Genomic DNA, 12113 nt, shown 5'->3' on the forward strand with positions numbered 1-12113 from the left:
ATATGGATTTTATAGAAGATTCAAAATCTCAAGTCCTCATGGCATTATGATCAGATTCTTTCTTATATTACATTCCTAAACTTCAGATTGTATATTGAAGGTTTGTCTGAATTACACGACAGTAAAATGTGAGGCTCTGACATTTGTGGGGGAGAAACATAGGAGAAAAGCCGCCAAAGAAGAGAGAGTATGGCAAAAAACAAGAAAAAAAAAACAAGTGAACCACCTTAATACTGGAAAACCACTTAAAAATAGGCTTCAAGATAAGTAGAGTATAAACTGCTTTATGTGCATTACTCACGCACGTGTGTTTAGAACAAGGTGCTTAGTTAGAATCTACTGGCCTACTAATAAATTGGCGGATATCTACAGGTGACCTTCAGGAGTTTTGCTGCTGCTTTGTTCACAAAATGACATACGTCCTTCTGCCTACCAAAGAAAAAAACAGTACCCAGGAGCCCAAGATAACCTTCAGTTGATTTCTATCGAATCTTTTCATACAAATATCCAAAAATATCCAAATCGGGGGAAAAAAATTAAAACAGGTTCATATTTGAATGTAATAAGTTACAAAAATGCATTTAATTATATGGATGGATGGATGGATGGATGGATGGATGGATGGATGGATGGATGGATGGATGGATGGATGGATGGATGGATGGATGGATGGATGGATGGATGGATGGATGGATGGATGGATGGATGGATGGATGGATGGATGGATGGATGGATGGATATTAAAGGACTAACTACCTTTAATAAAAATAATTGAACTTCACTAATCTCACATCGGAGAACTTTACCACTGCATTTAACCCATCCCCTGGGGAAGCACTGGGCTGCCATTTTGCCACAGCAGGAGCAGTGGCTTAAGGGTCTTGTTCAGAGAACCAGAGTTAGAGCTAGGGGGTAGCAGCATTTGCTCAGTTACTATAGCAACTCTGTTACAAGAATCAAACATTGCATTTATTTAAAGTTTTAAGTAAAATAGCAAGAAATGAACACTATGGTTTAAAGTCAAGGTGAAGTTATATTTGTTCATAAGGCTGCTGAGAAAATACAGCAGAAGCTCGACTGTTTGTCGCATACAAATCACACCCCCACTCAAAGGACTTACAAAATTCCCAACAAGCTCTTGTAGAGGTGACATCCTTCTACTGCAGGTAAGGAAATGATTATCAATGATAAATTACTTAAAAATCTGAATCAAACAGTTAAGGCCTCTGTGGCTTTTGTAAAAAACATCAAAAGCTTTTTTATACCAGAGTAACAGAGGGTGTTGTCATATTTAAAAGTTGTTTGCATATGTGACCTTACATTCAGTGGCTGTGTGTGATGGGGATAGGGTTCTAGTGGGTTTTGTAACGTTTCAAAGGGGGGAAAGGGGTGAGAGGGGAGTTAAAAGGAAGATGTGATACAGCAAATTGTGGGCATGAAAGTGGAGTACAAATAGGCAAAGAGATGACTTGACATGGAGCCTAATGGAAAAGTGACAGGCAATGCATGTGTTCAATCAACACGTGTAGTTACAATTAAGTGTTTATAAGTTAGCTTATAAGCTTATAATTTAGCAGAAGTGCTCACTTAAGATTTCTAAGGGAGATAAATTCTACAGGGCTATGAGCTCCGCTTCAAACACACATCAATGCTTCACAGGGGAGTGTTTCCTCCACACTCTGAGGACGCTTCATCTGCTGCACGCTCAGACTTGCTCTTGTTAACCACGGGGAAGGAATTTAATGTTAAAAAAGGTTGATTAAACTTGACCAAAGCTGATGGTAAGAGTGCACTACACAAATGCAGCACAAGGTTTGAAAAAGAGGGAAGGAGCATGAATTACTGACGCATTATGGAAAGTAAGTGCACTTAGCTTTACTTATTAAACGACATAAGTCCTAATAAATGTAGTTTTCTCTGTGATGTTCTGCTTGTGGCTTGCATAGAGCAAACATGGGTAAAATAATGTGCATGAATAATGTTTTGGTTAAATGTCTAAATTATATCTAAATATATTTACACAAATAAAAGAAAGTCCTTCTGGGTTCACAAGTTTTTTTTTCGTTTACTGTGAGGTATCTGAAACAGCCATTTTGAGCCATCTGAAACATCTAAAGTGAAGCTATTGCTTCAATGAACTCCCTTTAGCCCCGGATCATATTAATGAATGCAGCAAAAACATAATAAAAGCTAAAAAAAAAAATTGACTAGAAACTTCTAAACTCAGTAAAAATAGGGATCTGTTGCAATGGGGCGTCCTTAGCTTTGAATTTCTCATATTGGCAATAGAAAAAACCTGCCTACAGTCTTAGACAGCTAATGTACCTGAATATAAGGGTCTGTTTAGTTTTTTTTTTATATATATAGGTTCTTATTTCTAATTGAATGAATATTTCACCCTCTCATATTCAGCCATGCTGTATTAGAATAAGACTATAATTATATTTTAACATTCACTAGAATTATATACCTTATTTTACGGACTCAGGGCTGTCAACTTTCACCCACTGGGCATGAGACTCCTGCATCTCAGTGTCTTCTCACTCCATATCCGCAAATCTTTACACTAAAAAATGACAGAAACTAAAAATAAACTCCATTCCACCTATTTATATATAAAAATACTATGATGATAAAAATCCAGTAAGCGTTTTCAACACAACCTTAGTGCTAACACACGAGGACAGGTTGATATCCACTCCGTATTTTTGCACCAGCCCACCTATTCACTGTAGCTACGTTTACATGCGCAAAATTTCCCCGATCCGATCCAAACCTTGGTTGATCGGAAATTCAAAATCTCCGTTTACATGGACACTAAATGAAATGATCCGATCATGACGTGTGTATACATGTACCAAGCGTTGGATCAGATTAAATCTTTTAAGCATGCGCAGAACTTCCTGCCAAACTCAGCAGTTCTGTCTGCGTCTGGTTTTTGGGAGGCCTGACAAACGATGCGCTCGGAGCGAGCGGAAAGAAAAAAGGAGAGAGGAGGAAAAAAGCGCTTGGCAGCGAAATGTACGAGAGAAACTGTAGAGAATGAGCGATTGAACCGGCTTGGGAGAGCGAGTGGGCTGTGGAGAGAGAAAAGAGGAAAAGGAGGAGGATAAATTCCTGCTTCCTGCAGCTTTAAATGAACTTGAGTGTATAAGTCGGCGTTCCTAGACTCCCCCCGCCATGTTGTTCACAGCGAGAGCGAGAGCGACCGGTGGTTTCCTGTTGTTGACAAGTCGGAAAAACGTCACGCTGACGTCGCACACATGCGCAGTGAAGATTATTTTACTCTTAAGATCCGAATGGGTGTTTACATGGACGCCAATCGGAATGGCGATCGGCAAAAACCACCTCTCTCATTAAATTTAGATCCGATCGGACCGAATCGGATTAGAATCTTCAGTCTGACATGTTTACATGAAACATTTTTGATCTGATCAGGCCTTCAATCCGATTAGTTGTGTCCATGTAAACGTAGCTACTGATGACAACAGCGAAGCTGAAAGACTTGCGCCTGATATTAAAAAATACAGGGATTTCTGAGCAGTTATTATGAGGTATGTAATTTGAACTTTTATCTTATCTTTTTTTTTTCTCCGGACTAAGATAATTCACTTTGTAAATTAATAACCACTTTAAGCAATGTAGTACTTGAGTAAGTATGAATAAAGTATACATCAGCTAGCTTAAACTATTGATGAGGAGGCCGAGGGTAATATCAAATTTACATCAAATGGTTTGTTTTCTCTACACCTAGTGCTTTTTTTAGTGAGCTTTACTCCTGGTTTGCTCTAATTCAGCCACCTGATTTAGTCCCAGTTTGAGTCCCTGTTTTGCTCACAAGTTAAATAATTATTGCTCAGTCTAGTTTAATAATCTCCCATTGGAATTTAGGATTAACTAAACCAACACAAATATCTAAATTCTTAAAGGTTTCAGGTATTTCTCACAAACCCATAGGATGTCCACAAAAAGATAAATTGCATTTTATTTTTCAAAAGATCAGCCACCCAAGAAAAAACCAACCAAGTCCAGAGAGGATGTGCAGAACAACTCAGTTATCCAGGATTCATCGAGGAGGAACCACAGGGATATTCTAATTTTATTACTTATCTTATTCATTTATCCTTATTTTGGTCCATTGAATATGTTTAAAAACGTAATTTCCGTCACACCTTCCAAAATTAAACATTCAGGGAAGTGCAGTCTTGTGTCATGGAGAGTTTTTATAGAATCTACTAGGTCTGAAACAGTTAATCGTGATTAATCACAAATTGAAATAATCGTCAACTAATTTAGTAATTGATTAACAGTTAACTGGAATATAGAGACTCTAAAACATGTCTGTAGCTAAAAGAGCAACCCACCTTGAGCAATAGTTATACCAAAATTGTAAAACAAATATGTAAACATTTTGTATTTTTCATCTGTCATTATAATCTATCGAGAACTCCTCAAGTGGAAAAGCGTTTGCTTCACCAGATTTAATTTGGTAAAAAAAAATTTCTCTAAGGAACCTTTGGCTATGCGATTATTACTCGATTAATCGAAAAAAATTATCAACAGGTTAATCGATTTGCAAAATACTCATTAGTTGTAGCCATAGCATCTAAAGCCTCCTGGAAGTGGGAATTGTTTAACTGTTTTGTCAGTAAAACTAATAAGTTAATGAGTTAAGATCTTTAAATGCTTAGCCCATTACAAAGTATTCATACACAGTGCAGTTTGCATGGGATTTGATTGCACTGGTTCCTGTATTAGTGCCATTAATCCAATAATAACGTGTTACTTCCCCAGTGTTTATTTTACGTCAACTGCATTGAATAATTAATAAACATGGTTGTGAATTTCTTAGTTTACAGTATATTTAAGATACAAGTATTTTAGTATGGCCCATTCTTATTTACTTCAATTCTATAAAAATCAACAGAATATAGAAGATAATGTATATTTTGTGAAAAATGTTTCACATCAGTACAGATCACTTATTATTATTCAGTAACATTTACTGCACTATAAAAATTCTGCATTTTGTTACTTTGTTTCAGTTAAATCCTCTGAAAACCTCTAATGTATAGCTGTGCCGATCCTCAGAGCTTTTCACTCTAACCATGTCAAGGGTTGCCTGTCCAAACTATTTCAAAATCTCACTCCAAGGTTTGGTGAAATGTTGGCAGCCCTGCGGACTATAAGTCGCTACTTTTTTCGGACACTTCATGGGATATAAGAAGGTGCAGATTTCTGTGGGGTTTTCTTAACCATCAGAGGGGGAATTCAAAGTTGGAAATGAAAGGATAAGGGGCTGCCGAACCAATAAAGAAACTGGGCTCAACTCCTGCAGAGCAGAAATAAAGAGCTGACCAAGCCCCATCTTTCAGTAGAAGCTCTTATTGCTGCGAGCCAACAAGCTTAACGGGGCGCTAGCGTTCTTCTTCCTCCCTATTCCAGAAGCAATATGTTGAGCTCCTCCTACAGGTTTGGTGGGAGATAGTTCAGTAGATATCAGCGACTTATAGCCCGGTGCAGCTTATATACAGTATGCATTTCCAGATTTTTCAAAACCATTTAGTTGGCATGGTTTTTAATGAGGTTCGCTCTACAGTCCGGAAAATATGGTATTCCCTGATCGTAATACGTATCATCTGATATAGGGGAAAATATCTTACCATAAGAAAAACAAAGATCTGTGTTGTAACCAGGTTAAAAAGGCAAAGATGGTCAAAGATAGCTGGTACAAAACCTGCTGTCCAAGACTTTCTGCTACTAACACACTGTTGCTTGAAATAGACCTCAAACAGTAACTCAGGGATGATTCTCTTTTAGTTCATCTAAAATACAGTAGAGAACTTTAACTGGGACAAAAATCTGGTTTAAAAAGAAAAGAAGCCGTGTCATATGTGTTGGGTTTAAATTAAACTAGGGCGCACTGTGACACAGCAGCCTCTCAGGTGGCTACCGTAGATTATTTTTACACTCAGAGAATTGTCTTCTGGAGTGCCAGAACAAACTCTCCATCTCTCATTCCTCATTTAATTAATTCTCTTCAACCTTTACACAGTTGCTCTCTACCTCCTTCCTCGTACCAACACCTCCTTCGTTTTCACCAATCTGAATTTATGCAATACTGGATTTCTTTTATAAATGACAACTCTAGCTCTCACGAATTCACCAGACCCCTTGTTCCTTATTCCGTTTCTCTTCCCTTTTTCATTATGTCAAGTACTGTGTATTGTTCTCAGCATTGTGACTTCCCCCCCACATATTTTTCTTCTTCTCATGCAATATGCCTTTATATTTATGTTTCCTGTTCCTTCAGCACTGTCAAAGGTTACCTCTGCCTTCCACCGTCTTACTCATGCTCCTTTCTTTATGTGTACATACACACCTCTGTATCCTTCCAAATCTCAAACTCTTCAGCTGCTGTTGCTCCCTTCTGCTCTTTAAACTCTGACTTCTTCTCTGGATCAGATTAGAAGAGCTAAAGCATCAAACCTTCAAATAATTGGAATTATAGCGTATCTGTTACTTTGCCAAAATTATTATATACACAGAGCACATTTAATATGGCTGTTGATTTTTATTTGCAAAAAGTAATTTCAAAAGGAAAGATGAAGGTGGCATACTGTCTTTTTGAGTTTTTTTTTTTTTTTACTCTGATGCAGCCTCAGTCTCAGGGCAAGATAGTTCACTTTGTTGCTAAAAGCCCATCTCTGCCAGACACAGCGAGAGAAGTAGGGAGAGCTGATGTCAAGGGATTGAGACCTTGTTTTCACATGGCGGTGCTGGCAACTGTATCCCATCGGCAGGATGGCAAATCTTGCAAAAATGTTGCTAAGACAGCAACAGTGATGTTAATTGGCGAATGGTGTGGACTGCTGTGCATGGCATACCTAGTGGAAAACAAAACTAGGCATGGCCATATTTGAATGTAATGTTTCTAATGGGACCACTGTCATAAAATGATCACCAAAATAACAGATTGATTGAGAGATTCTTGAGAAAAATCCTCACATTAAACCAGTGCAGATATTTAGGTATTGTAGGCCCACACGCACAGCCAAGGAAGCTCTTAAATGGTTTCACAGAATGAAAGTCAAACTGCTAGAGCTGCCCATTCAAGCACTTGAAGTGTAACCAATTGTGAATCTATGAAAAAAGACTGAAGAACAAACTGCATCAAAAGGACTGAACTTTTTAGGTTTGAAAGCAATTTGCGTAGAAGAATAAGACAAAATACCACCTGAGCAATCCATGTGACTCATTTCTAAACAGGTCACTGTCAGAAAATATTTTTGTTTTTTTCTTAAAGAATTCTAGGAAGCATATTCAGTCATTTTTTCTCTGTGTTATTAAATTTTGTAACCCCTTAACTTTATTCTGGCTGTATATAAATGCACTCTTTATCAGACAATATTGTATTTATGCAGGCCAGTTAGTTATACGTCAGCCTGTACACATAAATTCAGCCAATCATGTCAACGGTCATCTGTTAATCATATTTTTTCGGTCATATTATTTTGATTCATATGTCGCAGCTAATATACACAACGGTTGAAATAGGAAATGCTGTAAGAATCATTTAAGTTACCATTGAGTTCCATCCCAGTGTTCACAGGGATGACGTCTGTGTCATCAGCAGGCGTAGAGCTAACAGAACAGGCAGTGCTGTGAGGCAAGGGCTCAAACATGTACGGCTGTAAGCCTACTACACCAAACCAAGCTTCTGCCTCCCTGGCGTCCTCTTTCACAATATCTTCATCCCCCCTTACTCCTCTAAATAAAACATGTATTGTTCGAGGAAACTCATCCATGACCTCTGACACAAAACTCTCCTCTTCCATGCTAGTGTGGTTGCTAAGTGCTACTTGGTCCCAATGTAATTTCCTATTGGGAATCTACTAGCACTAAGTTGCTAACTGGTTAGCAAGATGCTTCCTATAAACCGGCCAAAACGAAACTTGCTTCCGCAAAAACCAATGACCAATAACATTCACTTTATTCACTCGTGCAAAGTCGGGAGAATTCGGAAATGCAATGGTTGGAACAGCCACTTCCCTACGACTTTAAGCTCCATCTATTCCGACTACAACCTACTATTCTTATTGGTGCAAAATATTTCTCTTCTTTTTTGACATTGGCATAGCACCTTAAAGTAAATATTGATAGATTTTGGACCCATCAAAATTCCTTAAACTATATCCCATAGATTTTGTTTTTCAATCAAATGTTTAGTTTTTTCTTTACATCTTTCTAGTATTTGTAGGATGTATTATATTTGAGAAATTCATTGTTTTAATGAAAAAGTTGTAGTTATGACCTTTCATGTAAAGGAGGTTTAATTTTTGCCAAGAGTCTTGTTGCTATGTCTTGCTCTTTTTTTTATTAAAAAAATATATACAAAGGAGGTAAATATATTACAAATCAGCTGTGTGACTTTCTTGTTTTTTTCATATCCTTTAAAGCAAGCTTGTGATCCTAAAAAAAAAAAAAGCTGTTATGGAGACTTGATAATGTCACCCTGTCCACAAACTCTCCAAAATAAGCTTTGGGGGCTTCTCAGCTCCTCCTGACAGCGTGGCAGAAAGATAAACTCTAGTCCACATTTAGCCTTAATTGTAATGGTTTAAAATGTTTTGAGCTAATAAATATTGTGCTAGAATGTGTTTCCTACTGTAATGTTTAACCAGTGTTCAGTGTTTGATGGTGGGAAATTTTGGGATGCTACATACACAATGTCATTTGACTTGACATTTTAACTTGAAGAATACAGAACATGTAAAATGAATATATATACCCTCTCACCACTGACACTTCCACTTTGAAAATGTTTTTTAAAGACGTGTTTAACGACCCATATACTTTTAAATCCTTCCTTTTCCTATTTAAATAATTCATTTTTGGTCTAATTGAAGTGGAGCTGTGATTATTTGGCCTAAATTTATCATAAATGTAGCTCATCAGGCGTCCATCTTACCAATTTCCTATGATCGTTTTGATGTGATCTCTTTAATTTCAAATAAGGCCCTTCGCACCCCGCCCCCCCTCCAGGCTGCAGAGCTTTCCACTCCACCCCCTAAAGGCTTCTAAGGATTTTCATTCCTCTCCAAAGCATCTTTAATTTTGTCTGTGTTCTATATAGTTATACTCTGATCCAAGTGTCTTCACAACAATTTGATAATGAATCCATAGTGAGAATAAAGATTATTGATTCTTTAATACAAGACCCCAACCTAGTTATTGAGTTAGAAATCACAACTTTGAAAAAATAATACTGTTCAAAGTACACAGTAATGTTATTTTTTTTTTTTAAGATTTAAAAGTGAGTGCACAATGCTAACATAAGTAGAGGCCAAGATGCTGTGCTATCATGAATTGCCAGTATTAATTAACGAGTCTATAGTAAAGCTTCTTGTCATTGTAGCACTGTCAGCAGCTTACTGCCTGAACTAACCCCTTAGACAAAGTATTTCAGCAAATCTTTCTTCATAAGTATATCGCATTAACAAAAAGGACTTTCCTCGCTCATTTATGTACATTTCCATGAAAAAAATAGGAAGATGTACTGATGCTGGGAGATGGTGACATGACTTGTGTGGGTTAAAACAACCAACAACCAAATGTCTACATTTAACTGCTTGTTGCTTAGTTATCTTTCAAATTGATCCACAAGTTATGCAATGAAAAACACATAGACAAAATGACCCACCAAACCTAACAGAGAATGAAGAAAACTGTACGGACTGAAACGTACAGATGGCATCTAAATATATGAACACATCAAGTGTAGAGATTAAATACATTTTTATGCACTTTCCTAGTCTACCGCTAAATGTACATTTATTTAATTGCTTATAAAATAAATTTTGCATTATAGGAGGAAGAATGATTTAACAAACCTGTGCAGCATGTGAACGTCACTATCTTTAAATGTGTGTCTTAATCCTATAGAATGCAGGTGGACAGCTGTATCCAGACCTGAGGGGTCATCTTTCCCTTACTGTTCAATTTGTTTATGTATTTGTTTTGTTGTTCCCCAGACGGCTAAATTAAAATGGCTCCAAAGGCCATTCCTTACTTCATCCTATGTCAACATAACAGGTTTAATACTCTACCATTAACAGGCACTCAAGGTATGAAGTCTTGTTTTTCTTTTTTTACATCGGAAGACATTTTCTATGTTATCTATTACTTTGATTGTATTTATATTTTGTATTTGTACAAAATAAAGGAAAAAAAAATTAAGAAATGCATTAAAAAATACATGAAAAGGAAGCATTTATCTGTTATATCAAGTTAAACTTTACTAATATAGTAGAGACATGGCTAAAAAGGACACAAAAAAAGACTTTGTAAAAATAGCTAAAAACCCAAAATGAATACAGTAAAAACTGCTTGGGTTGCATAAAACTGCCTGATAAGCTGGAAAGTTGCTTCCTAGCTGAGCTGATTGCTTGCCTGGAACAAACTTTATACATTAGAGCATATGTAGAGGCCTTAATTATCTATGCAGGAAAATGCAGAGTAACTCTGGGCTCTGATCAAGAGAGCCTTTGTATGACAATACAATCAAAACAAGAATCAACTACATGCCAGATGGCTTTGGATCAATGCGTCGCTGGTATCAGACTTACCATATGCTGATAATTCAGACATTACAACAGAGGCTTGGACAATTTTTTTTCAGGGTTTCCAGGCAGGACAAACTTTGATTTAGAATCAAGACAAAAGACAAAAAACAGAAATCCTCAAAAGACAAACTGATCCCCAGCTCTTGTAAAGCTGCTTTGTATATATTTTTTTTTACGCTGGTTTACATAAAGAGCAGAAGGAATGAATGCTTTTTTTCAGTAATGTTAGCAAGCCTTCGGTATAACAGTGCTGAAAAAAATAATCACACCACCATATGTTTCAATCTCTTTGACTTTGAAATACAGACATCAAATACATGTATTAGAAAGGATATGCTGCCTGTCCAAAAACATCACCACCTGGATTTAACAAAGTAAATGAATAAAAGCTTCGATATGTTGGTGTAGATTCTCAGCCATCCATGTCTTGGTGGGAAAAATAAAACTAAATCAAACAAATAACTCCCTAAAATATTTACTAATGTTCGCATTAGTTGAACTAGGGAATTTGGTGGCGCAGTGGTTAGGGAACCCGACCCATGTACAGAGGGGTTAGTCCTTGATGCAGGGACCCGAGTTCAAATCCGGCCTGTGGTCCTTTCCCATATGTCTCTCCCCCTCTCTGTCAGCCTACTGTTAAAAAAACAAGGCACTAGTTCCATAAAAATAAATAAAACAACGTCTGGATTCAATCATGTGTCACTATCCTGAAATGTGTGTCTCTAGCCAATGAAAAGCAGGTGGACTACTGTGTCCTGACCTGAGGGGTTATCTTTCCCTCACTGTGCCATACCTTTATGTATTTGTTTTGTTGTTTCCCCAGACGCACAGAAACACCTGAAAATCATCTATAGCCCCCTGTCCATTACGATTTGAGAGTGATAATTTGTGGCAGGAGTATCCAAATTGCAGTCCAAAGGCCATCTGCATTTTCTGTGAACCATCTCCAGGAATAAAAATGGGTACAAATTTCAGGTACCAGCACAGGCAGTTGATGTCAGCCAACACATTTAATAATGCAGATCTTGGCCTTAGTTTAATTTTGCTGTAAACAAAAGAAAAACATAAACTGATGTTTATGTTCCTGGCTAGATGTTGCAGACATGGATAACCTATTCATTATTCTATCCATATCCCTACCTTGTTGCTGAAAATGGACAAAAAAAAATCTATAACTATTAGTAGTCATATTATTAAAATATCTATAGGTAAACATACATCTCTTTTTTTTTTTTTCTTTTTTTTTTTTGAGCAGTTTAAACCTGTCACAAAAAAACATGGTTTTGGCCTTTTGGGTTGATGAGTTTGGAGAGATCTAACTGGTGGACCAGTTATTAATCAAACAATAATGAAACCACTGTTATAGTAAAAAAATAACACTGAAGTCTAGGGAAGAAAATAACAACATGGTTCTTCCACAGATGGAAACTTCCACATTTTCGGAAAACCTCAGACGACTGCGGCGAATAATTTCACTATTCTATGCAA

At 37.0% G+C, this 12113-nt stretch overlaps 1 protein-coding gene across 5 annotated transcripts in view; it reads right to left on the reverse strand.

The window, feature by feature from the left end:
- Positions 1 to 12113, reverse strand: part of ccser1 (coiled-coil serine-rich protein 1) — a 204336-nt gene that overhangs the window by 115234 nt on the left and 76989 nt on the right. The window lies entirely within an intron of this gene.

The sequence above is a fragment of the Cyprinodon tularosa genome, unplaced genomic scaffold (genome assembly GCF_016077235.1).
Source record: "Cyprinodon tularosa strain WSP-4 unplaced genomic scaffold, ASM1607723v1 ctg115, whole genome shotgun sequence".
In the NCBI taxonomy this organism is placed as follows: domain Eukaryota; kingdom Metazoa; phylum Chordata; class Actinopteri; order Cyprinodontiformes; family Cyprinodontidae; genus Cyprinodon; species Cyprinodon tularosa.